At 44.8% G+C, this 25,340-nt stretch overlaps 1 pseudogene; it reads right to left on the bottom strand.

Annotated features, from left to right (window-relative positions):
- Positions 1-5,629: 5,629 nt before the first annotated feature.
- On the bottom strand, positions 5,630-23,308 carry LOC121551274 (annotated as a pseudogene).
- Positions 23,309-25,340: the final 2,032 nt, after the last annotated feature.

Below are 25,340 nucleotides of genomic sequence, written 5' to 3'. Positions count from 1 at the left end.
GATTCTCTGGGCTCACACCATGGAGGACTGTTTGACTCTTGCAGAAAGTAAGGGCACCATGTGGTATTTAAATGTATTCAAATGGAGGAGCGCAGGGTACCAGACCCGGTCACAGACTACTAGATCTGGGGGAGCACAGGAGTGACCGGAGCCCTGGACCTGGACTGTGGTGATGTGGTCTGTAAGGTGCTGTGGAGGGCCAGCAGTGGGCCTCTGTGGAAACCCAGCCGCCCTGCCACTCAAGGTACCATATGGCCCTGCTTCCTGGGCCGCCACCTCTCACCCACGGTCCTAGCTCCCTCCACCCCTGCCAAGCTGAGCTCCCAGACAGAGAGAGAGAGGGAGAAGAAGAGGAGAGGGAGGAGGAGGAGACAGTGAGAGATGGAGTGTAAGGGAGACAGGGAGACTGCTGCCCTGTCCAGTAGAGTGGGCAGACAGACTCAGTATGTCTTGCCAGTAAAAGCGATTGAACGTGAGAGACATACACAAGCAGGAAGCAAGGGGGAACTTTACTGGAACATAAATATATCAGGGAAATGGAAAACGAAAGATTGAGGGGTTCAGGGGAGATGACAAATCTTCAAAATGACAGGAGGGAGAGAAAGAAAGAGCGTGAGGGATACAGAGCACACAAGGACAGAGAAAGGAAGACTCATCCCCAAATTTGTGAGACTTGGCATTTTTTTAATTAATACTCAACACGTAATTTTTGTTCATCATGTACAAAGAGAAATAAGTCATATTTTAGCACTTATCATTGAAGATATCAGTATTATCCTTATTAGAGGTACCATGATGATTTTTTTGTGCAAATTTCCAATGACTTTATTGTGGTTAATTTAATCATTTCCATTTTTAAAAAAATGAAGGAATGAGTTTAAATGTTTTCTCCAATATTCATATTTACACAATCTGTACAATTCTTTATTTTTATATAATTTTCTGTTTGTATAATGGTGTAAAAGTGGTGTAACATTTTAAAGAAAGGGCCACAAAATAAGAAAATAATGGCCTACAATAATATGTATACAGTTGATACTATTCATGTTACATTTCAATTCAATCAGGATATGCAGTTTAGGTAAAGAAAGATCACAAACCTTGCCCTAAAACGCAGGCTGTCTGTACACACTCTCAATAGTGAGCAATGAATATTTTTTATAAAATACATTTTGCAATAACCCCTTAACCAATGTTACCCACATTACTATAACATTTCTCATGTTATGTATCTTAATCATGAAGACAAAAGAAAATCTAACCGTTGAACATGTTAATGCTCAAATAAACACGTGCCCACAACCGATCAACCATTCAAGCATACTCAGTGCATCAAAAGCACAATCAGTGCACCACTTTCATTCGATCTACAATAAATGAGAGCACAACAAACAATGCATAAAGTTGCAATGTTAATCCTCGCAAAAAAACCATCAATATTCATAAGGTATACTTTTTCTTTAATTTGTCCAAAACACACAAGTGAGAATAGGTCTGTAACCAATCAATGTGTTATCAATGTAATAATTGCAATACTATTACTATCAAAGTTTATATTGTTATACAAATTAAATAGTTAAAAAACTGTAAGTCCTTTTCATCAATAGGTAAAATATAATGGTAAAAACACAATAAAACCAGTGTTGTTTATTCCACTTTGAAATGCAGGAATAAACCATGGCTGTAGATGTAGCGATGTTATCATATTAGAACAACGTGTTCAAGCTGAAGTATCCACCAAACAGTATTGGGCTGTTTTACAGTCCACAACCATGGCAGAGCATTTCCTTGCTTTGGCTGATGTGTCATTGCATTTAAACAAATGTGTATGTGTACTGACATGCTTGTGCACAGAGTGTGACTGGGACCAAAAGGCCTTGGGAAAATAAACACTGCTTGCTGTTTCTCACTTACTGCACTTGCTGGCCATAGAGTAGCTGTGGTAAAGGGTATGACAGCCTGTTTAAAGCAGTATCAATGTGTTCTCTCCTGTCCAATCAGTGCTAAAACCAGTTAAGACCAGTGTGCCATTTTCAAGAAGAGTTCCTGGCCATCCTTATCACAATGTAGGTCTACATTTAAAGGGATTCTTCCATTCAAGACTAATCAACACACATCAGTAGATTCCAACACAAGTACTCCAAGGATCATGCAGTTTATTGCGATGAGTAAAATCAATATGAAGAGTTCCATAAAAAATATGCAGACCCAAACAGAGTGCAGTGAAAACATTTTTCATGATTTCAATTTTCAGAAAAAACCCTCTAGACATTAATGCATTTGAATGATACATTTCAAGCTAAAATGATTTCTCCCCAAAAGTTGGAAAATAAACTGATTGAAAGTTATTGAAAGCAATAATGCTTGGACAAAAAATAGCAGATAAATCAAAAATGGCATAGACAACATATATATCTTCTCACACATGCATACCAAAAAGTTTGACACACAGTGGAGATTTGATCAAGGATAAATAAATCACAAAGTATATCATTTTTTATCTGACAAGAACCCAAATTAACATAATGATATCAACTCATTGCCTTGAATTACTTGATTCACCCTTAATTTCTAACCATCTGCACATGATGTTTAGGTGACATGGATTAGAAACATTTCTATAAGAGGTTGCAAAAATGCATTTCCATTTCAGATGGATTCTTTAATGTGATGAAGCTAACCACTTCATTTTGCCCACATCTGCACCCACATCCTCTGTTATGAGAGCAACACTGGGAAATGTCCATTGTGTTGTGCCCAGTGCTACTGACACGTATCACTGAAGATATCAGTATTATCCTTATTAGAGATACACAGAATGAGGAGGAGGAGCCAGTCCTGCGTGGTGTATTCTCCATCAACACCAGTGCAATCGGCATCAGATCCCAGTTGAATAAAGGGCAACATAACACAAATTATCTTGTAGTCAATTACTTAATTAATGAGGATTGCTTAAATGAAGGATCACAATATACTGTCTCTATATGCAAAAGCCATCTACTGGTATGTATACATGTAATACTGTATTACATAAATGTAGAGATAATTGTGGGTTTCCCGTAAAGCATGAAGAGTAGACTATCTTAAAAGAGAATCTAACACAATTCAAGGGAAACTTAGCAAAGACTCGTAAACTAAACTTTCCCCCTTATCACCAAACGTCTACACCTAGAGTAAATTATCCTCAATTTCCAACACTTTAGTGAAAATAAGCAAAAGCATATCCTTAAAATAATAATAATATTTATTGGTGAACTATCATAATTAAGTAAACATGAGATTTAAAGCAAATAAAAGGTTCAATCATATCATTTATCATTATTAGTAATATATGTCTTAACTATATTTTGCATATTTTTGTTTTGTATTTTGTATTTTTATGTTTTTATTACCATTTTGTTTATTTCTTAAATTGTTGTAAAACATATTGAAAGTTACATCCTGACTGTCTGCCTACTGTACAAAGGGAAAATAGTTTTTAAATATATTTACAGGGGAAAAAAGATAACATACTAATGCTGACATTGATTGATAATAACTCAATTTTCTTTCTTTCTCACTCTCGCTCTCTTATTTCTTCCTCCTCTTTTCCATTGCTTCTTCAAACGTTCTGATATTGGCCGACCATCCAAAACATGTGCATTTAAAAGTCCAAAGATACCCATCCATTTATGAAGTAATTCATGGGGGGTGTTGAATCAGTTTGATTTAAGGCTAACTTGATGGGTTTCATCTTAATGTTATGGAGAGAGAAGTGTGTCCTGAATAAATGAATAGATTATCAGCAGGTCTAGGGAAAACAGCTGTTATCACTCAATCATTTCCCTTCCATCTTCCACCTCCATATTACAGAGGTGCAGTTTGATCATATTGGAAGTAGGAATGACTCTGTGCAATCTACTCCCTCAGCACCTTCAATCTCCATTCAACACTGAAACACAATTTCCTGCAGCCCTTGAACTCATGACACTTCATACTAATTGAAGACAAACCTTTAAATAACTGATAGGCTCGTATGCTGTACAATAGCTTGTATCATCAGTCAGTTTCATATGATAAGGCATGTATTTCTAAAGTCTGAACCCGGGAGGGGTGCAATATAGAGGACTTGGGCTAAAAGTACTGTCAACATCTGTCAAAGCATACAGCGTGAGCATTCTCAAGATATCCTCCATCTAACTGCCTCAGTCTGAGGAGGAATGTCCCTTTTAGAGACATCCTCACGACTTACGTTCAGGCTTTAATCAATACCATTACCATCTTCATTGGGCAACAACATCTTTTAAGAGGATTTGAGTTAAATTTAGAAATACAGAGCATACGCCTTTAATACGCATTAAACACTCTGACTGACGTGAAGTCAAACTGCATTCACAATGCTTCTTCAATGTGTCTCATAAGCCTGTATAGACCTTCCTAACTTCAGAGAGTGAACGCAACGGGTTTTACTAGATAAGGGGTGTGGTAAAAAGTGAGCCTTGGAGGCTGCTGGCTGTTTTCTAAGAACCTGAATCCAAAAGGGTGATCAAATGCTTGTTAGATGAGGCACAGCAGTTTGACAGTATGTGTGGTGTTCTTTAGTATGGATGTGTGACAGGTTTATGAAGCACTTCTGATGGTATTGTAATGTCTGTGTAATAATGTCCACATTAATTAAGTGTAAGTTATCAAACATGTTATTGTCTTGAAACACACCACAGTATCTCAGTCTCACATCTGTAAATAATGACTTGGTTTCAGAGTAGAAGGTTTTCCCTTCAAGACAAGCGGATTTGTACACATCTTAACACCTTGTTCATTATGTATCATGCCGTTACACCACACCTTGCTCAGCTCTCTGGGGTACACATCATTTGGAGTCCTTTAAGGCACGTCCTTCAGTCAGTATCTTCAGCCATCTGCTTTATGACAAGACATGTCTTTCACAGTTGTTGACCAACAAAAGTTCAGAAACAGGGTGTGAAATCTCTTGAAACTCAAGAAGAACCTTTCAGTACTGTGCAAATTATGTCTTCCAGATCCTTCCGTAACAATTTTAAAAACAGCAAATTAATGAATTAGCATGAACTGTATATCATTAAAACAAAAACAAGAGACCTAATGACTTTTCACTCAGTCCTTCAGGCTTGTTAGTTGAATTAGATAACAAGCTTCCTGCCACCGTGGGGCAGACAAAGAAATAACAACAAATATTAAACAGTATTGAAATATCAAAGGAACATAAAACAAACTTAATGTCATAAGCAGTATTATTATACTTAATACTAATATCACTTTTGTTAATCACAATGTTAATAACATTATTGTTGTTTTACCCTGTTATTTCAGTAAGAATATCGTATTTTCATTTATGATTTAATTATCATAGCAAACAAGAGTCAAAGATGGTTGTTTGGGTGTAAGGGAGCAGAAGAATTAACTTAGAAAAAAAGGTGCTATCTATAACCTTAAAGGGTTCTTCGGCTGTCCCCATAAAATAACCCTTTGAAGAATCATTTTTGGTTGCAGGTAGAACCCTTTTGGTTCCAGGTAGAACCCTTTGGGGTTCCATGTAGAACCCTTTCTACAGAGGGTTCTAAATGGAACCCAAAAGGGTTCTACCTGGAACCAAAAAGGGTTCTACCTGGAAGCAAAAAGGGTTCTCCTATGGGAACAGCCAAATAACCCTTTTGGAAACTTTTTTTCTAAGTGTAGAGGCAAAGAGCGGGAGAGTTAGTGCAGGGTTAAACACGGCCATCGTCTTCCACCAAACTCATTTTCGGTGTCAGAGCTATCATAAATATGAGTCATGACAACATCTCCTTTCTCTAATAACACTTGACCAGATGGACACTTCACTACTCACTCACATTCCCTTTTCATAATCACTCTGTAGGTGTGACTCTGTAAGCCATTTGGCTCAAACTTGCAATATCACATTCAGAGGTGTCACTTTTGTGTTCTTTTTGAGAGTGTGTTGATGGCAACAGCCAAATAAGTACTAGGGTTAACATAACCCTACCCACGTGTCACCTCTTGAATTTATTGTTTTGTAACAAAATAACAGGGCATGAATGTCCCCATCTTTCCTTCTAACTCACCCTGCTCTTTTCCATTTAACCTTTTCACCATTCTGTCATTCATCTTCTCTTCCCTGACTGTTCTCCTTCCTTGTTAAAAGTGTTGCGGTTGCAATGTGGACAGTGGAGCCTCATCATCCCTGACTTCCCAGCACTAATGCCATGCCATGCCTCCCTCCCTCCTGCCTCCCCACCCAGTCTCCTCTCTCACACGTCTGACTCTATACTGGAGAGTTTCTCGTACACGTGCCCGTTGCTGCCATTGAACGCGCGGTGTGTTGGCCCCACACCCAGCGTGGAGCCGTGGAGGTTCCCTCCCAGACACAGCTCCATAGGGAACCTGGGGTCCACATTGGACATGACCCCAGCAGTGGCAGTCGCTGGCAAGAAGGACGTCACGCCCATGGAGCCCCGGAAGTCACTTCGGCTGTTTTTGGGGGGCATCTGCTGCTGCTGCTGTTGCTTTTTGATGTAGTATTGTTTGGCGCCATGCAATAGACACTGGTCATCTCCGAAGGTTGGGATAAAGGGGTTTTGGTTGACCCTATCTGGGTAGAGAGATTTGGATAAGGAGTAGGTTCCTCCTCCACCGCCCTCCATCATGGCTCTTTCTCTGTCCCTCATGTCCCTCTCCCCCACTGAGCGACGGTGAAGGCCCTCGCCACCTCGGAACAAGCCGAACGGCGACCCTGCTTCTTTGGCCCTCTCACCACCGTAGCACAGGGGGTCTCTGTCTCGCTCCCTCTCCGAGCCTCCATGCCTCTCAAATATGTGGGCAAAAGGGCTAGCACCCTCCACGTAGCGCTCCTTCTCTTTTAAACTAACACTTCTGGGAGGAGGCAACATCCCGCCCATTCCTGCACCACCCATGCCCCCGTCGCCCCCTCCTAGATCCCCCATGATCCCACTGACTCCGACTGCCTCCTCTTTCTGTAGGTCTACGAAGGTATCGTACGAGTGTTGCCGTCGGAGGGGCTTGCCAAAGCCGGCAGACTTCCTACGCTGGGCTTGAGTTTGAGGCTGGGCGCCTCCACCTAACCCCACAGCCCCCATGCCTCCGCCTTTCCCACCCCCCATCTGTTCCAAGAGGTGGTTGTTGTCCTCGCTGATGTCGTACAGGTTGCCTGTCTTTTTGCAGCCCTCGCAGCGCATGCAGGTGGCAGAGCTTGGACGGCTGTTCCCTCCACCCCCTGAGGATCCACAACTAACCCCTCCACCGTACCCGCCTACCCTCTCCCCTGCCCCGCTGCCATGCATCGACATCTGCTTGCCCCCTCCTCCGCTGGCACGGCAGTTCCGACACTCCCAGTCGCCGCCTGCCAACCCCACCCCAGATGTGCCTCCCCCACTCTTAGACTCTGATTTCTTGGGTTTACTTTGTTTCAGGAAGTCATCCACTGACACCAAACTGGTGCAGTTCCCCCCGCCCCCTCCACCCCCCCCTCCAGGACCATCTGTCAGATCCACATGTTCCCATTGGGGGACACCATCTTTGGGGCGAAACTGGTCCAAATAGAAATCCCTCACACTCTCTTTGTCACGGAACAGGTAGGATGTGCTCCCTGCGTTTCCCCCTCCTCCTCTCTTGCGTTCGGAGGGCAGTAGGGGCGGGGAGGAGGAGCGATGGCCGTGGTAGTGGTGGTAGCCTGTGTGGTAAGGCTTTCTCCGGTAGCCCAGCTCAATCTCATCCAGCTCTCGTCTCGACTTGGCCGAGGCGGGCCTCTTTTTCAGGCTGTCTCGATACTGCTTACGCTTCTTAGCATTGCCCTCCAGATTCCCGTAGGTGACAGTGTGAGTGGAGATGTCTGAAACGTCTGAACGGATGTTTCCGTCATCTTCTCTGCCCCCTCCCCCACAGTACCTGTCATGCCCGGGGATGTAACCTGAGCTGGAGGCCCCTCCCTTGAAGGAGAACTTTCCGTACAGGTCTGACAGTCCTGATTTGAAACCTGGCCCGGAGGGCGGGCTCTGACTGGCAATCAGGTCAAACTTACTCATGTTCCTGTGGGTCAGGGCAGAGCGTGGCTGGGTGGTGAAGATGGGTGCCACTCCTCCCCCTAGACTGTCACAGTCAAACATGCCCCCTTCCAGAGAGCTGTTGCTTCCCAGGCTGTGGGGTCTGTTAAGGGGCGGGCCGCTGAGCCCCAGGGCAGAGCCTCCGTGGTGGTGCAGGTAGTGGTCCTGGTACAGGTTGCTGTCCTTCAGGTGGAGGTTCCCGAAAGTCCTCTCCACCTCGTTGATGTAGTCGCTGAACATGTTATCCTCCGGCATGTACGGAGGCTTGCAGTCCGAGTGACCTGCCAGGCTGCGGCGGTGCTCAGAGATGTCGTAGACGGACGACTCACGACGGATAAAGTCCAGGGCGCTGTGAGGCGAGCCGTTGACCCCGGACAGGGAGGCCATGTTCTTAGCGGTTCGGAGCAGACGCAGGATGTTGGATTGGGTGTTGTTCATGGTGACCGATGGAGAGTCGAGAGCTGAGCCGCTCTTCTCCTCGATCTGAACCCCGTGGATGCAGCTGTAGATGCCCTGTGAGTGAAGAGGGTCGTTAAGCAGCATTAGAGAGGGTAAGGGAGAGTCAGAGGCAGAATAAAGGAGAACAAAAAATAGGGCTGCTAAGAGTAGACTGAGGAGAATGAGAGGTAAACAGAGATTGTTAAATAACAAAAGCCATGTACATAGCCTATGCAACTGTTGAACATACACTACACATAATAACTAAACAGAAATAAGTAAAGAAGTGTTCACTTCTAGTACCTCTGGATTTGACTCCTTGTTTGTTGTTTCTCCATTAAGTGATAAAATGATAAATATAGATTCACATGGACTGAATGTAATATATCTAACATATTTATTATGTATGTGGGTATATGAGACAGGAGAGCATGAGAAAGTAGGAGAGAGGAGAGGATGGGGAGATGATTGATAATGACAGAGATGCAGTAAAGCCCTGTGGGTCTCAGCGGTCAATACCTTCAATCAATGTGATTAGAATTCAGCTGAACAATACCCTGGCAGTTAATAAATACCCCCGGCATTGACTGTGGACCGCCAAGCAATAACATAAAACTCCAGAGAGAGGATGAGGCCAGGAAACACTGGCATAACGATGACAGAAAGACAAACCGTGCTATTTGCATCCTGTGATGTATAATACGATATTCAAATACAAATGGATGGAGAGTTGGCTAAACACGGTGTGACAGATGGATGAGTGGGATCAAATCAATCTGACCCAATGATTTTTTATTTTTTTTTTGTCTGGGAAATGACAGCAGAGGTAATAGGACCCTTTGGCCACCATTAAAGGTCAAAGGTGTCCTGGTCAATGGCTACTGCTGGGGTCAGATTCCTTAACAGGGTAATTTTCATGTAATCTGTCCTCTCTCTCAGCCTTGATGCCATAACAACCATGATGCCAACCTTGTTCCTTGTCAACTCTTTCATCACGTTTGACATCTCCCCCTTTTAACTGTTATTCATTGGTTGTCTCTGTGGTACTGTATCTCTCTTACTCCTCCTTCTGCCTCTTTGTTTCATCAATGTGCCCTCCATTGCTCCATCTTGATGAGGCCATGAGCCTGCCATACCACTATTCTCCCCAGTGGCGTGTAATCATTGATGCCAAGGGAAGCCAGGCTTCCCCAAATAATTTACCAAGAAAAAAAGATAAAATAATTACTTTTTTGTCTCTCTGTGTTTTCATAATTGTCCTTCAATTCGCAAGAGGCTGAATATATCTCATCAGAGCATCTGAGCAAGCGAAACAGCACCCCTCTGTCTCTGTATGTGTAGGCCATCTACAGCATTTGATGCTGTCTGGTCATAAAGAGTATGACATTGTTGCCGCCCTTAGCACTGAATGCAAGGGAAGCCAGCGAGCATTTTGCCTCCCTTGATAAAAAAAAACGTATAGAATAATAGCCAATCAGCGTTGAGCTAAACTGAGTGAGCTCAACTGTGAATGGTCCTGGCGCACCAAAAAAAAAGTGTCAAGGGAAGCCAGCTAGCTAGCTAAAATTGTCCCTTTCCTAAATTAGCTATGGATGGAGATAGGAATTTGGACTTGTGGTTTTACTTAATTCTCCGTACTGGCCAATGATTATAACAGCGATTCTGATCCAATCATACATTCATACATTGTGCCCCTGAAATGAGAGGATGGAAGTTCAATATGTAGCTAGATGTAGAAGGCTAATGTTAACTAGCTAACGTTGCCCATGAAAGGAAGTTAGGCTAGCGAGCAAGCATAAAAGCGTGTACTGTATGACAAGTCATAGACTGTTTCGTCAACATGAAAGAGAGGAGGATGGCATTGGGGTTTTTCTACAAGTAGGGCGAGTCAACATGTTTTTTCTACTTGCACGAACAAACGCACGCACACACACATCAGAACCATTGACTAAATTGTTTTTGTTATATTTTAGTTGTCACTGTATTAGACTAAGCATAGGTGATTTGATGATGTTGAAATGTTGAAGTTGAAATGGTGCTGTAATAGTGGAGGCAGCTCCTGTTTTCATTGTGACTTGTGGTAACTCTACGTGGTTCTAAATCAACAGTTGTTTAGTAGTCCAAAAATGTCGGAAATATTAACTTGCTTGACCATGCTGTAGGTCATGTAACTGTTTGTTACATGCAATATGCTTTGTGGACTTTACCGGACAGAGGTTGCTCTCCGGTTTTGTGATGAAACAAAGGTGTGGTTGAATTTATGCTGCCACTGTGTCTTCTTATTGTCTCTGCCATAGGCCTATATATCAAGGTGTCAAGGCATATGAACTAACAGGTTATAGAGCAAACAATGCAATTATCACAACACATAGGTTGTAATATGGCTTTCTTTTCCTGGCTTGGCTTCCACAGTGATTTTACCCACGCACCCCTACTGATTCTCCCATATTCTCTGTGACATGCTGTCCTTGTGTTTACTCAACCCTCAACCCTTGGCAATGTTAGATGACATATCATGTGTGCTCCATTTGAGCTGTTTGCAGAGAAGAATAAACAAAACAACAGAATGCCTTAGCATCGTTTTATGGTGCTTCATATTCAACTGAGATACTCCACATGCCCACGTAAAGTAAACATTCACAGACTGTCTCTGGGATTATTTGGGCAGGGATGTGTGAATGGTAATAGCTCTGGCCTGAGGGTTAGAAATGTAAAGTCATGGAGGCACCTAAAATCTATAACTGATTACAGTGTACATGTGGTTTCAAAAAGATTCGCTAGCTGCCCTGTCCTTGAGTAGCCTATATGTGTATTTATGCAAATAATACTACAATGTGATCATTTGAAGACACAGCGATTAAGCTTAATACATGTACAGTACTCATCTAAACTCCTAGCTAAAGTCATTAGACGGTTTCTTAAATCAATGTAATTAATTAGTTAGTGAATTAGTTATAGTGTTGCAGGTGTAAGAGGAATACCTTTGCTAATGAAGCCCTGCTTACTGTTTTTTCCCAGCGCAAAGGGGGAAACTGTAACCAACAAGGGCTTGGACACGTGACTCCGATCAGGCGTGACAGATTTCTCATTCTTACAGCGCTGAGCTTAATGTTAATTGCGGTAATAATAATAAAGTTTATTGGATTATGCTGTGAAATTAAAAAACAGAATCAATCCAGTGGCACAGGGAAAGGGGCGTCAATGGAAAATATAAAACTAAATGAGAATGAACCAATGTGAAGCCATACTCCAGGATTGTGAAAAGATAATAAACTATAATTTCCCTCATTGTTGTTTAATTATCCCTTGAAAATCTGGTGTGTGGCGATGAATACTACTAAACAAACATATTGTAGGTTGTTTCCTCTGAATATTTTGGAGCACTGAATCCTTTCTACACTCTTAGAAAAAAAGGTGCTATATAGAACCTAAAAGGATTCTTCGGCTGTCCCCATAGGATAACCCTTTGAAGAACCCTTCTTGGTTCCAGCTAGAACCTTTTTGAGTTCCATGTAGAACCATTTCCATAGAGAGTTCTACATAGAACCCAAGAGAGTTCTACCTGGAACTAAAAAGGGTTCTCCTATGGGGATGGCCAAATAACCTTTCTGGAACAGTTCTTTCTAAGAGTGAACTGTATTCAAGGGTCACATCCAGATATTTACAGTCACAACAACTAGGAAATAATATCATGAATACATGTCATAATGGAACCTCACACAAATGCATACAGTCATTTTCCTCACTCTCGTCCTCATACAAATGCTAATGGTATAATCATCAACAATTACTAACCAACTGTCATGGACACACACCCAAACAACACACAAACAAACACAGACTAACATTGACACTATAACACTAAACAAAAAACTATCAACTGAGGCAGAATATTAGAACAAAGACTACTCTTTTCCTCTGTCCTGGTTTTCAAATGAAAAGAGCAATGGTGTGTGTGGCACTGTAGTAAATGAGCCAAGTGGTTAGCCCCAAGCGTTTCACCTTGGTGAATTACACTGGAGCCATGTCAAAACAATTGGAACGCAAATCAAATACCTCGGGGTGACTTTGCTCCCAAATAGAACCAGTAATCTACCCTCATTTCTCTGGGCCGAGTGAACAATTGATTTTGGCTCAACATTTTGTATATATTTACCCCGGATGTGAAACAGGCATTAGCATCAAAACAAAATAAGAAAGCTGTCTGTGTTCAAACTAAACTCAGAGTTTGGCATTGGTTGGCCACTGGGGACATAAACTACACACGTATTTCTGCCAACAGTGCCTATAAGCCTTCTACTTGACCAGGTTTCCTTATGGACTACCTTTTCCAGGAATAAAGCGCTCTCATTTACTGGGTATTAGAGACAGTAAAGTTGATGATGTGAGGTTGATGGTGAAGGTCATAACTCTAAAATGATGCCAAAGGGTGCTGATGCAGATCACATCACCACAGGAAGAAAGCCTTAGTGAAGAACAGCCATGTATGAGTGTGTGTAGACAGTTACTATGGGTGTCTGAGGTGGCCTGGCTCACCCTGCTGATGGAGAAGACGAAGCCTGGCTTGCCCGTGCAGTAGCCCATGAAGCAGAAGCGCAGTTGCCAGTAGAAGGCATGCTCGGCGATGAAGGTGATGAGCGACAGAGCCATGGCCGCCCCCAGCATGTAGAAGACGCCGGCCATGTTGTCCACATCCAGCTGGCTGCTCATCACCTCGTTCTTCTCATGGTGGCAGATCCCCGTTAGCCACATGGCCTCTAGCTCCTCCATGTCACCTGGAGAGAGGGACAGGATGGAGGGAGGAGTCAAGGAAGAGTGGGGACAGGAAGAGGAGGGAGAGTGGGGACAGGCGGATGGAGGGAGGAGTGGGGACAGGGTATAGAGAAGGAGGGAGGAGTGGAGGGAGAGAAAGGAGGGAGTAGGAGAAGGGTGTGGAGAAGGGAGGACATGATGTAGCAGGAGGATATATATTGGAAGGGGAGAATGATGCAAAGTGAGCAGAGAAAAGGTACAGGGACGAGGGGTAGGGAAAGACACTTGAGAATATAGGTCTGAAAATGATTCCTAAAACTGTAGAGGACAAACAATTAAAGGCTAATGCATGCAAGTCTTTGGTGGCATTTTAATAAATACATCTCAGCTTTTTTATTCATGACAGCACACTTCAGATTCAGCAAATAGACCCATGTGTGCGCATGTGTATATGGAAATATGAGTGTGCATGCATGATGTGTGTGTGTCCACGTGTCCAGCCATGTCCCAGAGTCTATATCTGTCTCTTTGTGGGTCACCTTGTGTAACATCAGCAGCAGTTAGTTCTGGCGGACTGTCCGTGGCAGGACTGGCGTTACTTAATTAAGCATACATTCAGATGGCTGTGCACATCAGCAGAGCTCTCGCATGGGACCACTGGCCCCTGAGCATCAACACACACACACACACACACACAGATGATCGAATTCAGGGTCCACTGCCTGCTGCGCCTGCATGGCTCCTGGTCGACTAAGGCGACTGGTGTGGGATATGGGGCTCAGTGGCGTCTGTGAGACCACAGCTCCCTGGGGCCCTAGGCATCCTCCTCTGCTTTAAGTGACTGTCTGGGAGCTTCATCGTCAAACCAGCCAGGCCCCCGTCTGCACCCTTCACAGGCCCCTGGTCTCTCAGCGCGTGAGGATCGCTTTCTCAAACTAGGCCACACTGAGAGGAGTGAATGTTGGGGCGTGTCAATGTGACATTGAGGGCCACTTGCTAAGCTTTGGCTGGATGTACACAGGGGACGGCACCAGATGATGACCCATATTCACACATACACACACGAGAAAATATACAAGAAACTGTTTACTATTCATACACACACAATAACTTATTGTCACCGATCCCTAAATACAGAAAAACACACTCCTTATCCAAAGCTTATATACAGGTCGATAAATACACCTGTACATTCAGTAGACAAACACAGAGAAACAGAGACCTACACACACAGTCTTCGTAGGGCTGACCCACATTCACACACACCCCTTGTCCACAGAGTGTAGAAATACACCAGCAGCTATACTGGCACCTCTAACTAGGACACTATAGTGGGGCCTGGAGGGGCCTTGGTCCAGGATCCTCAAGACAGGCTGGAACACACCCAAATAAACTGGCTCCAGCACAGACAAGCTGCAGAAAGAAAAACTACTTCTATATGGCTTTTAATGCAGGTATGACTGGTGCTCATTCAAGGTTGGACACAGCCATATTATGCACAATATGACATACATAGACAATACCTGTAGGATTGTGTGTGTTATATTTTAGCCAGTTGGCAAGTATGCCAAAAGTATACAATTCCATGGGGAAACATTACGACAGCACACTCTCAATAATTTCCCAATTTTCTAGTTTTATTGCATTTCTCTCCAAACTTGGCTGTTTTCCATCAAAGCACACCGTTAAAACCCTCAGTAAAATGTCACGACTCCCTAGCTGAAATACATGAAGTCAAACTGTGTGTAATTCTAACTGAACGTCGCTCTCACCATCTCCAAAGAGCTGAAGGATGGCCAGGTCCACGTGTCTCTTCCAGCCAGATTCCTTCTGGATGGCGATGCCGTAGCCCGTGGAGGCAAACACCTTCCCACTGCCGATGGTCACCAGCTTACAGCCCTCGTCCCTCCCGGCCATGTAGTTCAGCACTGCTGCGTCGTAGATGAAGGCATCCAGTTTACTAATGAGAGAATTTACAGTAATTACTTCTGGCCTAGCTTTACACTGTAACTACTCATCCCAATGAACCTGTTCAGTAGCCCTTATATTGTGATAAGGATAATAGACTTATGCCTGCTTTGCCAAGGGCTACAGTTGTCACGTACTGTATAATGGTAGACACTCTTGTGCTGGGAAATGAATAAAACCGGAGCTTTTAATGAGAAACAAGGAGAATAATACAACTAAGTACATAAAAGGAAATAGAATACATTACATAAGTAAAGTAAGTGAAAGACTGCAACAGGGTTGAGGGGGATGACTGAATTGACATGGAATTGACCAAAACCCTGGTCAGCAATAGGAGGACACCATGTTCCCCCATTCACCCAGACTAAGGCCCCGTTCCCCCTCCTCTCCCAGACTAAGGTCCCGTTCCCCCTCCTCTCCCAGACTAAAGTCCCGTTCCCCCTCCTCTCCCAGACTAAGGTCCCGTTCCCCCTGCTCACCCAGTCTTCAGACCATAGAGGGCCTCGTCCACGTTCTTCTGGTGGAACTTGATCATGTATCCATGCATCTCCTTGTAGTTGTTCTTGATGTTCCTTTCCGTGCTGCCGTTAGGGACCGTCCCAAAGCGGAACGGAGGGGAGAAGTCATTGGGTCTCTGGAACTGAGGGGAGGAGATATGGAGAGAGAGAGAGAGAGAGAGAGAGAGAGAGAGAGAGAGAGAGAGAGAGAGAGAGAGAGAGAGAGAGAGAGAGAGAGAGAGAGAGAGAGAGAGAGAGAGAGAGAGAGAGAGAGAGAGAGAGAGAGAGAGAGAGAGAGAGAGAGAGAGAGAGAGAGAGAGAGAGAAGAGAGAGAGAGAGAGAGAGAGAGAGAGAGAGAGCGAGAGAGCGAGAGAGAGAGAGAGAGAGAGAGAGAGAGAGAGAGAGAGAGAGAGAGAGAGAGAGAGAGAGAGAGAGAGAGAGAGAGAGAGAGCGAGCGAGAGAGAGAGAGAGAGAGAGAGAGAGAGAGAGAGAGAGAGAGAGAGAGAGAGAGAGAGAGACGAGAGAGAGAGAGAGAGAGAGAGAGAGAGAGCGAGCGAGAGAGAGAGAGAGAGAGATAAGATAAGAGGTGTTGAAGAGCGATAGAGGCATAGAAATAATGATGGCGTGAGGAAAGTGGTGGCAGGCAGAGGACAGAGATAGAAATCGAGGGAATCAAGGTAAGATGGACAGAGAGATGTAATGGAGGTGAGATAAGGAGAGGAGAGATAGTAAGAAAGAACAAGTAAAGGACTAATGAAGTTTAATGACAGGCCTTACCTTCTTGTCGCTGAGTCCAGACACCTGGTCCACATACTCCTCCTGGATCATGAAGGCTGCCAGGTTGGCAGTGTAGGAGGCCAGGAAGATGACAGCGAAGAAGGCCCACACAGACACCATGATCTTACTGGTCCAACCCTTGGGGTTCTGCACTGGGACAGAGTTGTTGAAGACCAGACCCCACAGCAGCCAGATGGCCTTGCCGATGGTGAAGGAGGGCCCTCCAGGCTCTGATGGAGAGACAGGTAGTGATCACAATGAGGAATGGTCTCAGGGAGGTGTCTCAGTGTTGTAGATATGTTGTGGTTAGCTGTAGGATCATAAAGCACAATGTGGCTAGGGAAGCAGAAGGAACACAACTGATAGGACAACGGTGCTGTGCCATTCTAATAAACACCTGGGTAAGTGTGTTGTAATGCAGATGAGGCTTTAGTCCACTACTAAGTATGCCTATTGTTGTTGTATATGTCTGTGCTGTGGTTATGTCACTACCACACAAGAATGAATCCATCATGATAATACTTTTTGGCACATCAGTTGTATTTACTGTTCTGTAAGTAGCCACCAGGAGTATCACTAGTTGGAATCCAACATTTGATCCAATTCGCACAAACACTGAATTCCCAAGGCTACTGTATGACCAGCTAACAATAGCACTCCTACAACGCTTTATGGAAGAGGGTCTTATTCTCCAGAACATGAAGGATGAGAGAGATTTAAAAAAGATATGGTCTCTAAATATAGCCCCATCATGAATAGGATGGAGAGACATTGGTCCTCTGTAGCTCAGCTGGTAGAGCACGGCGCTTGAAACGCCAAGGTAGTGGGTTCGATCCCCGGGACCACCCATACACAAAAATTTATGCACGCATGACTGTAAGTCGCTTTGGATAAAAGTGTCTGCTAAATGGCATATTATATTTTATATTATTATTTCTTTTTGGCTGGGAGATCTAATAAAAACTGTCCCATCCCTGTCAGGCCTGACATGTGATTCCTGAAAATATGGAAATGCATGCAAAACACAGGGCCCGCATTAAAATACATGAAGAACCAGGGGAGGCATATTGAAATCAATGGGAAGAGACTTCATCTGCACTCGGCTCTGAGAGGTAAAGGAGGACAGGAGGAGGGTGGTCAGGGTTTACTGGCAGCCATGTGGGGGAAGGTCACCGCGCACAGCAGTGTGTGTGTGTGTGTGAGAGAGAGAGAGAGTGAGAGAGAGAGAGAGAAAATATGCATGTGCATGTGCGTGTGTGTGCATGTGCGTGTGCATTTGTGAGAGAGATGTTCGTGCCAGTGTGGAGCCCTCTCACCTCTGCCATCGGCCAGACAGCGGTTGTAGCCCACAGGGCTGAGGTACTCAAACACAAACACAGCAATTGCCGACACCAGCAGCAGCATCACGAACATCATCACCCACACATCAGCACTGAAAGGCTCTGAGAAAGAGAAAGGCCAAGGGAGGGAGGGCGAGAGAGAGAAAAATATGCAAATGAGGAGTACACAGCGAAACAAAGTGAGTGAGATAGAGGCGAGGGAGAGGAAGGCAGAGATAGAGAGTGGGAGTAGGAAATAAAATATCGGAGGGGAATGAGACAGACAGAAAACAAGAGAGTTAGCCACATTATAATTCAGTCTTAGTTCACACTGCACGGTACATTTGGGTGATACTGTAAAGTTGGCAGCGTTGGCAGAGTCTGTTTGTGGGTCACACTCACCGAGGAAGGCAGAGGGCGAGACGGTGCCGTTGCTACGGGACACCATGACGCTGATGCCCGTCTCGATGAAGGGCACCGAGAAGTCAATGACCTCTGACCTCTCCTTGTTGATGGTGAGGGAGCCCACCGCCATGTGGGCCTTCTTCGTCTCTACCTGAGAGAGAGAGGTGGAGAGAGAGACGGTAGGGAGAGAGGGAGAAACAGTAGGGAGAGAGGGAGTGAGAGAGAAAGAGAAAGGTCAATGAGAGACAGTTTCTACACATCAAGAACATTCAGAGTGGAGACTTGTGATCCACAGTGAGGGAGGGGAAGGAGAGAGAAACAGAACGAGGGAGGGGAGGCAGAACAGACAGAACGAGGGAGGGAGAATTGGGTTAGCACAGTGGGTCATGGAAGCTTGAAATAGCCACCCCATTGCCATTGCCTCCTCCTTCCTCTCCTCCCTGCTTTCCATCCCTCCCTTAATGCCCCTCTATCTCTACAGGTATATTTAGCTCTAAATACCTGGGCCCTACAGCGCTGGGGTAAAGTGGGACAGAACTGACTGAGTTAATAAGGTGTGTGTGACAGAGGGAGGGAGAGAGAAGGGGGAGTGAGACTTTTGCCTTTACCTGTGGTCTGGAGGTTTGCGTGCCAAGGATTTGTTTGTGTTAGTGTGTGTGTGTGCGTGTGAATGTGTGTCTCCCCAGGGGGAGCAAGTCTGTCCAGCAGTGTACGCACTTCCTCTCTCTCTCTGTATTCTCCCTCCATCTCCCTCCCACGGCTTGTACTCTCTCCGTTATGAAAGTGACCTATGTGGGTGGTACTGAGAATGAGCGAGCGCGAGAACGCGTGTGTGTTTGTGTTCACGTTGTGGATGTTTGAAGCCAAACTCATGTAATCAAGAGTATTGCCTAAAATATTTTGGATTATGAGGATTAGTGGCTGCCTTCACTCCATCAATGCCGACACCAGCGAGCAACATTAAGTCAGCACAAAATGGAGAGGAGAGACCAACTTTATCCCTGCATTGAGTTCTTGCTCTTTTTTTGCACAGCTCTGGTGCATTGTGTAAGTCAAGAGGCATCTATGTGATCCATACGGTCCTTGTGTGCAGATCAGGGGTCATTAAGAGTGTGAGATACGGCCTGGCGGAGGGCCAGTGTGAGAAGGACGCTGCTGAGCGGCGCTGGGATGGGAAGGATGCTCTACTCCATTAACATTCCTCTTCTAGGTGTTAAAGAGATGGTACATTAGCGCCCTTTTAGTCCACATGACACACACCCCTTTAGAACAGGTGACCGTTCTGGCCTTGGAGGCCCAGTTCCATATTGAAAAGTGGCGTGTGAATAAGAGAAGAGTCTGCTAAATGGCTGAAATGTATAACGTCAATGTGGATTTTACTGTAGTAGGAAAATGGATATGTAGTCCTGTCTTGACAGTGGAAGGTTTTTCAAACCTGAACATCCTCTGCTACGGTAAACGTACACTATGTATTTTTACCCACAGCCTTTGGGCTGTTACAAAGGTGAGGCGCAACACTAGAATTTTCCTGAAGTTAGAACAAAGTTGTAAACTTCGCTACTATCTGCCTCAGTGCAATTGCTACTGCTGTAAATTAGAACTGACAACAACCTTACCTTGGGACCAATGTCGATTACGGGGCATCTTTATAACACAAACTGGACTTTCATGGTAGACTGCTCTTTACCCTTGAGTGAGGTACTTAACCTGACTGACATTAGCTATTGCCCAACTGAATAAACTGGTGACATGGAAGTGGAAGAGGAACGTCTGTCTGTAAGTCACTCAGAATGAGTTTGCCTTCCAGGTAGCTCCAAGTTTATAACAGAGGGCATGATGCCTGTTGGGATAGCCACTGACACAGATACGGACACAGACACAGACAAAGACACTGGCAGACAAACATAAGACAGATTGATACCTGCAGACTGATAAACAGACAGACTGACACAGGTAGCTAACCCCATGACACTATCATACACAGACAGACTAGCTGCAGCTCCTGAGGCCCACCTCTCCCACCATGCCGTTCCAGGTGCCGTTGATCTTCTTGCCGTGTTTTCCGTTGGTCACCAAGTAGAGGTCATAGGTGAACTTGACGTGCTTGGCGATCTTCTTCAGGATGTCGATGCAGAAACCCTTACAGCAGCGCTTGATATAGATCCCCGAGTCTACGGTTTTATTCCTGAGAGAGAGAGAGAGAGAGAGAGAGAGAGAGAGAGAGAGAGAGAGAGAGAGAGAGAGAGGGGGAAAGAGCGAGGGAGGAGGAGAGCGGCAGAGTAAGGAGAAAAGCATGCAGAGAATTAGGGTACCATAAAATGGAGGAAAAAGGAAGAGAGAAAACAACTGGAACAGGGGGAGGGGGAGATATAGTAGAGAAAGTAGCAACAGGAATAGACAGATTGAGGGAACGAAAAAAGTTGTAAAAGGTGATAGGGACAACAATAGGCCCTATTAACACTGGGCATTCATAGAAGCCAGCTGTAGGCGGCGGTGCAAAAGATATATTTTTCCATGCTGAACAACGTATGTTTAGACAGAGATTAGACAGAGGGGAACATTATCAGCATGCTTAAAGCTGCTCTGCTTTCTATAGACTTTAACAGAGCTCTTCCTACCCCGCTAGGCCTGGATTTGGATATCATCATGGCCATGTTGCCACGGCAGAGGGAGACAGGGGTGGGAGAGAGGAACATATTGAGACACAGGACAGGACGTACCCACACAGTTAGAGGCTTAATACAACTCAGAACAGATGTAGAGATACTGAAGGCAGACGGCAGATACTCATAATGTACTGTAAGAATGGGGTTTGAGGGTCTTAAGGCTTATATTGTGGATACTGTGGGACAATATAAGGGGCATAACTAGAATTATTATACATCTTAAAATTATAGACTTGGACACTGCTTTGACATCAATACTTTATATTATTGTTAAATACATTGTTGTGGAATTGTGAGAATTTCTGTGGTATTATACACATTACAGTAGTGTTAAAGATATGCATTGTGTTATAGACATTGTATGTGGCATTAGACAGTGTTGTGGAGAGTTTTCCCCTCACATTGTTTGGAGCTGTCTCCTGCAGGGTACAGTGTTCCTCATACAGGTGCTACTGAGGGGGTCAACGCCCTCCACGACGACGAGAAACGGAGCCTCCTCCAGCGTCACGAGATGGAAAGGTGGTCGTCCTCCCGGCTCTCTGCCCCTGAGTAGATCTCAAAGCGAGGCCACACGTGGTACTTCATGGACAGGGAGCCATTCTCCCACTTCCCCACCTGAGACAGTAAGCAAACGCACTCCATATGGCTGGCTTCTGTGTTCACAGATTGATGTTTGCATTTGGGGGGACTTTTTGCCAATGCATATTAGGTTGACAATAGCGTTATGAAAATGGGCCCCTTGAAAAATTCATTTAAATTAAAACGGGTACTTATTTTCCAAATTATCCAATATAAATATATAAATGTGTCCTTCTGTCAGTGAGTACACAATACCGAAGCATTAATGAGCCTTAAACATGTCATGATAACACACAAACACCAAAACAGTGGAGGACAGTGAGTGAGTGAGTGAGTGAGTGTTTGATTGATTGAGTGAAAGACAGACAGACAGAAAAAAAGAAAGAAAGACAGACAGAAAGAAGAATGAGTTCAACAACTGTAGATTGCTCTATCACGTCAGCAGGCGGCTGGGCAGAGAGCACCCAGAGACGAGGACTGGGACACGCAGAGCCGCACTGGGCAGGAGAAAAGGTTAACGTGGGAAGGACGCAGAGGAACGGGGGAAAGAGAGTGGAATTCAGAACGAGGGAGGAGCGACAGAGAGAGGTAGAGAGGGAGTGAGAGGTAATTCTGTATGCAAATGGAAAAGCACTCCTGGACCAGAGTGTCCAACTCAATTCCTGGAGGACCCTCCAATCCCCAGCGCTGAATTAGCACTATCATTTACTCGATTTTCACCATCACTGCTGCCGACAAATTCATACCTAACTCTGATCTTTAGCCCGGTCACTCCAACAGCATAGCTAACGGGCACTCGGTTTCGGTGGGAATGGCGTGGGGTGTAAATGGATATGGATGATCAACTAATTGGGCCTGTCAAGATGTGAGATGGCCAAGGAGTTGGAGCATGCGCGACAAGCATGCGCACACACACAGACCCACACGCCCACATTCACATGCACAACACACACACACACACTCCAGAGAGGAAAGTTGGCAGGCTGCAGCAGACTGACTGGGCTGCAGAGCCCCGGTGCCAGACTGCTACCTCCAGACAGAGAGGGAAGGGTTACAGTCAACTCACAGTGTGTAGACTGGACAGGATACTACAGAGCTTCAGAACTACTTCAAAGGAGCAGGGAAATAGGGAAGGAGAGAGAGAGAGAGAGAGAGAGAGAGAGAGAGAGAGAGAGAGAGAGAGAGAGAGAGAGAGAGAGAGAGAGAGAGAGAGAGAGAGAGAGAGAGAGAGAGAGAGAGAGAGAGAGAGAGAGAGAGAGAGAGAGAGAGAGAGAGAGAGAGAGAGAGAGAGAGAGAGAGAGAGAGCGAGAGAGACAGAGAGAGAGCGAGAGAGAGAGAGCGAGAGAGAAGGGGTGGAAGCCTGCACTCATTAGAATCCAAGAAAGTGGTCCAGCTGGAAGTCAAGCTAAGAATTAAACATGAGAGTGAGAGGGGGAGCAGAGGAGAGGAGAGAGAAGGGGAGAGAGTCACCTTGCGCTCTGATCAGAGGACAGAATATAGATTGCAGAGACGATTAGAGGCTGAAGAGATAGAATAATAGGAGGAAGAAGTAGAGCAAGTGAAAGAAAGAGACACACAGTGAGACGTAGAAATACAAATATAAACTAACACAGACACACACACAGAGACACACACACAGAGACAGACACACACACAGAGACACACACACAGAGACAGACACACACACAGAGACAGACACACACACACACACACACACACACACAGACACACCGTACAAAGCCGAAGCCTCACCTTGTCCCACTGCCTCATCTTGTCCAGTAGGATGATGACTAGTTTGGGATGCATCTGGGCAGCCATCCTCACTGAAGGACAGGTTCCGCCCTCAAACGCGTCGCTCACTCAGGTACCTGGATAGGAACAGAGATTCAGGTTAATAAGGCTCTTTATTCCCACACAGAGGGTAGAGTGGCGACATTTCAGCAGTGAAAATAGGATCAAATAGAATACAGTAGAATAGAGTAGAGTAGAATAGAATACAGTAGAATAGAGTAGAGTAGAATAGAATACAGTAGAATAGAGTAGAGTAGAATAGAATCCAGTAGAATAGAGTAGAGTAGAATAGAATCCAGTAGAATAGAGTAGAGTAGAAAGAATCTAGTAGAATAGAGTAGGAGGAGAATAGAGTTCAGGAGAGAAGAGGACCAGAATAGAGAGCGAGCATGGCTACTGTACGCTGCAGTGAGTGAGGCAGACAGACAGCACTGCAACAGTCTCCTGGCTGATCAAGACATTGCAAACCCCTTTCAATGTGCTTCCGTTTCATGTTAGTGGTATCTCTCTGTTTTCTAGCTGTCTTGGTAGGTATGTGCCAGTGTGTGTGGGAAGAGTGTGTGTGTGTGTGTGTGTGAAAAACACTTTCAGGTGAGCCCAAATCATTTCTCTGCCACCCCTTACTCTATTTTTTCTGCCTCTGTCTCTCTCTCCTCTCTCTCTCTCTGCCTTTCTCTGCCTCTCTCTCTTTTTCTGGGTTACTGTTTCCATGGCAACACTTCGCCTCAAAACCACGCACACAATACATAGATAAATAAATACATGACAAATATTATGCATGACTGGAGATGAGAGTGACGCGTGTGTGTGTGTGTCTGTGTGTGTGTGTCCGTACTGCATATGCACATGTTTGTGCTACCCACCTGAGCTGAACGGTCTCTGCATTGAGAGCGAAGCAGCATGTCCAACAACATGCCCGGCAACACTAGCCAGGCAGACCGGCACACTGCATACCAGTAACTACAGAAAAGCTCTAGAATACCAGTAACCACTAGAAAAGCTCACCACTATCAATGTTCTCCCATCCGCTCCCTGAGGACCCGACCACTCACTTCCTCTCCACACAGAGCAGCTCTCCACAGACCTCAGCATGCCAGCATGGAGTCACAGTCACACAGTCACACATCACACGTCATCCCCTGCCATCCCCACACACAGAAAAGGGAGCGTTTGACTGTGTTCCTGAGTTAATTAAGCAATTAACATCCCATCATGCTTAGGGTCATGTATAAAAATGCTGGGCAGGCCTTGGTATGATGTGGTCCTCTGTAGCTCAGCTGGTAGAGCACGGCGCTTGTAACGCCAAGGTAGTGGGTTTGATCCCCGGGTTCACCCATACACAAAAAAAAAGAAATGTATGCACGCAGACATCGTAAGTCACTTTGGATAAAAAGCGTCTCAAATGGCTGTATTACAGGTATTTTTTGGCTACCAGGGCTATTCTTAAATAGGATGACAATGCCCCGAATGGTCACTGAACAGTTTGATGAGATGGAAACGCTTTTCACCACCATCAACAAAACACCATAAATGATGGACTTTCTCATGAAGAAATGGTGTTATGTATCCTTTCCAATGAGTCCCAAACATTGTAGAATCTAATGCCAAGGTCACTGAAGCTGTTCTGGTCATGGTGGCCCAACGCCCTATTAAGATACTTCTCGTGTTTCCTTTATTTTGGCAGTTACTCTGTGTGTTGTGGGGTAATGAGAGGTGTACAGTACACCACTGTACCTTGGTATGATGTGTGCAGGAGAGTGGGAGAGTCTGTGGGATTTGCTTGATAGAATGGCAAGGATAGGTAAAACAAGTAGATGCAAATTGGTAAACAACATTCTTGTTCTTGTGTGCTGCTCCGAAATGTCACGGGTCCAAAACACAGGATTTACAACGACTTTCAACGCTTTCTCAAATATCTTAAACCAAATCGCTTTCTACTTTTTTCATCACACTGTATGTCAAACATAAAATATGAAATATTATGGAGAAACCGTAAGGACCGTCTGTTAATATGTATCAGCAGCAACCTTGGCACAGACGCAGTGTCTACAGAAGATGCTGCATAAATTATAA

Source organism: Coregonus clupeaformis, unplaced genomic scaffold, assembly GCF_020615455.1.
Source record: "Coregonus clupeaformis isolate EN_2021a unplaced genomic scaffold, ASM2061545v1 scaf1260, whole genome shotgun sequence".
NCBI lineage: Eukaryota > Metazoa > Chordata > Actinopteri > Salmoniformes > Salmonidae > Coregonus > Coregonus clupeaformis.
Note: the sequence above shows the minus strand (reverse complement) of the source record. Positions and strands in the feature narration are given on the sequence as shown.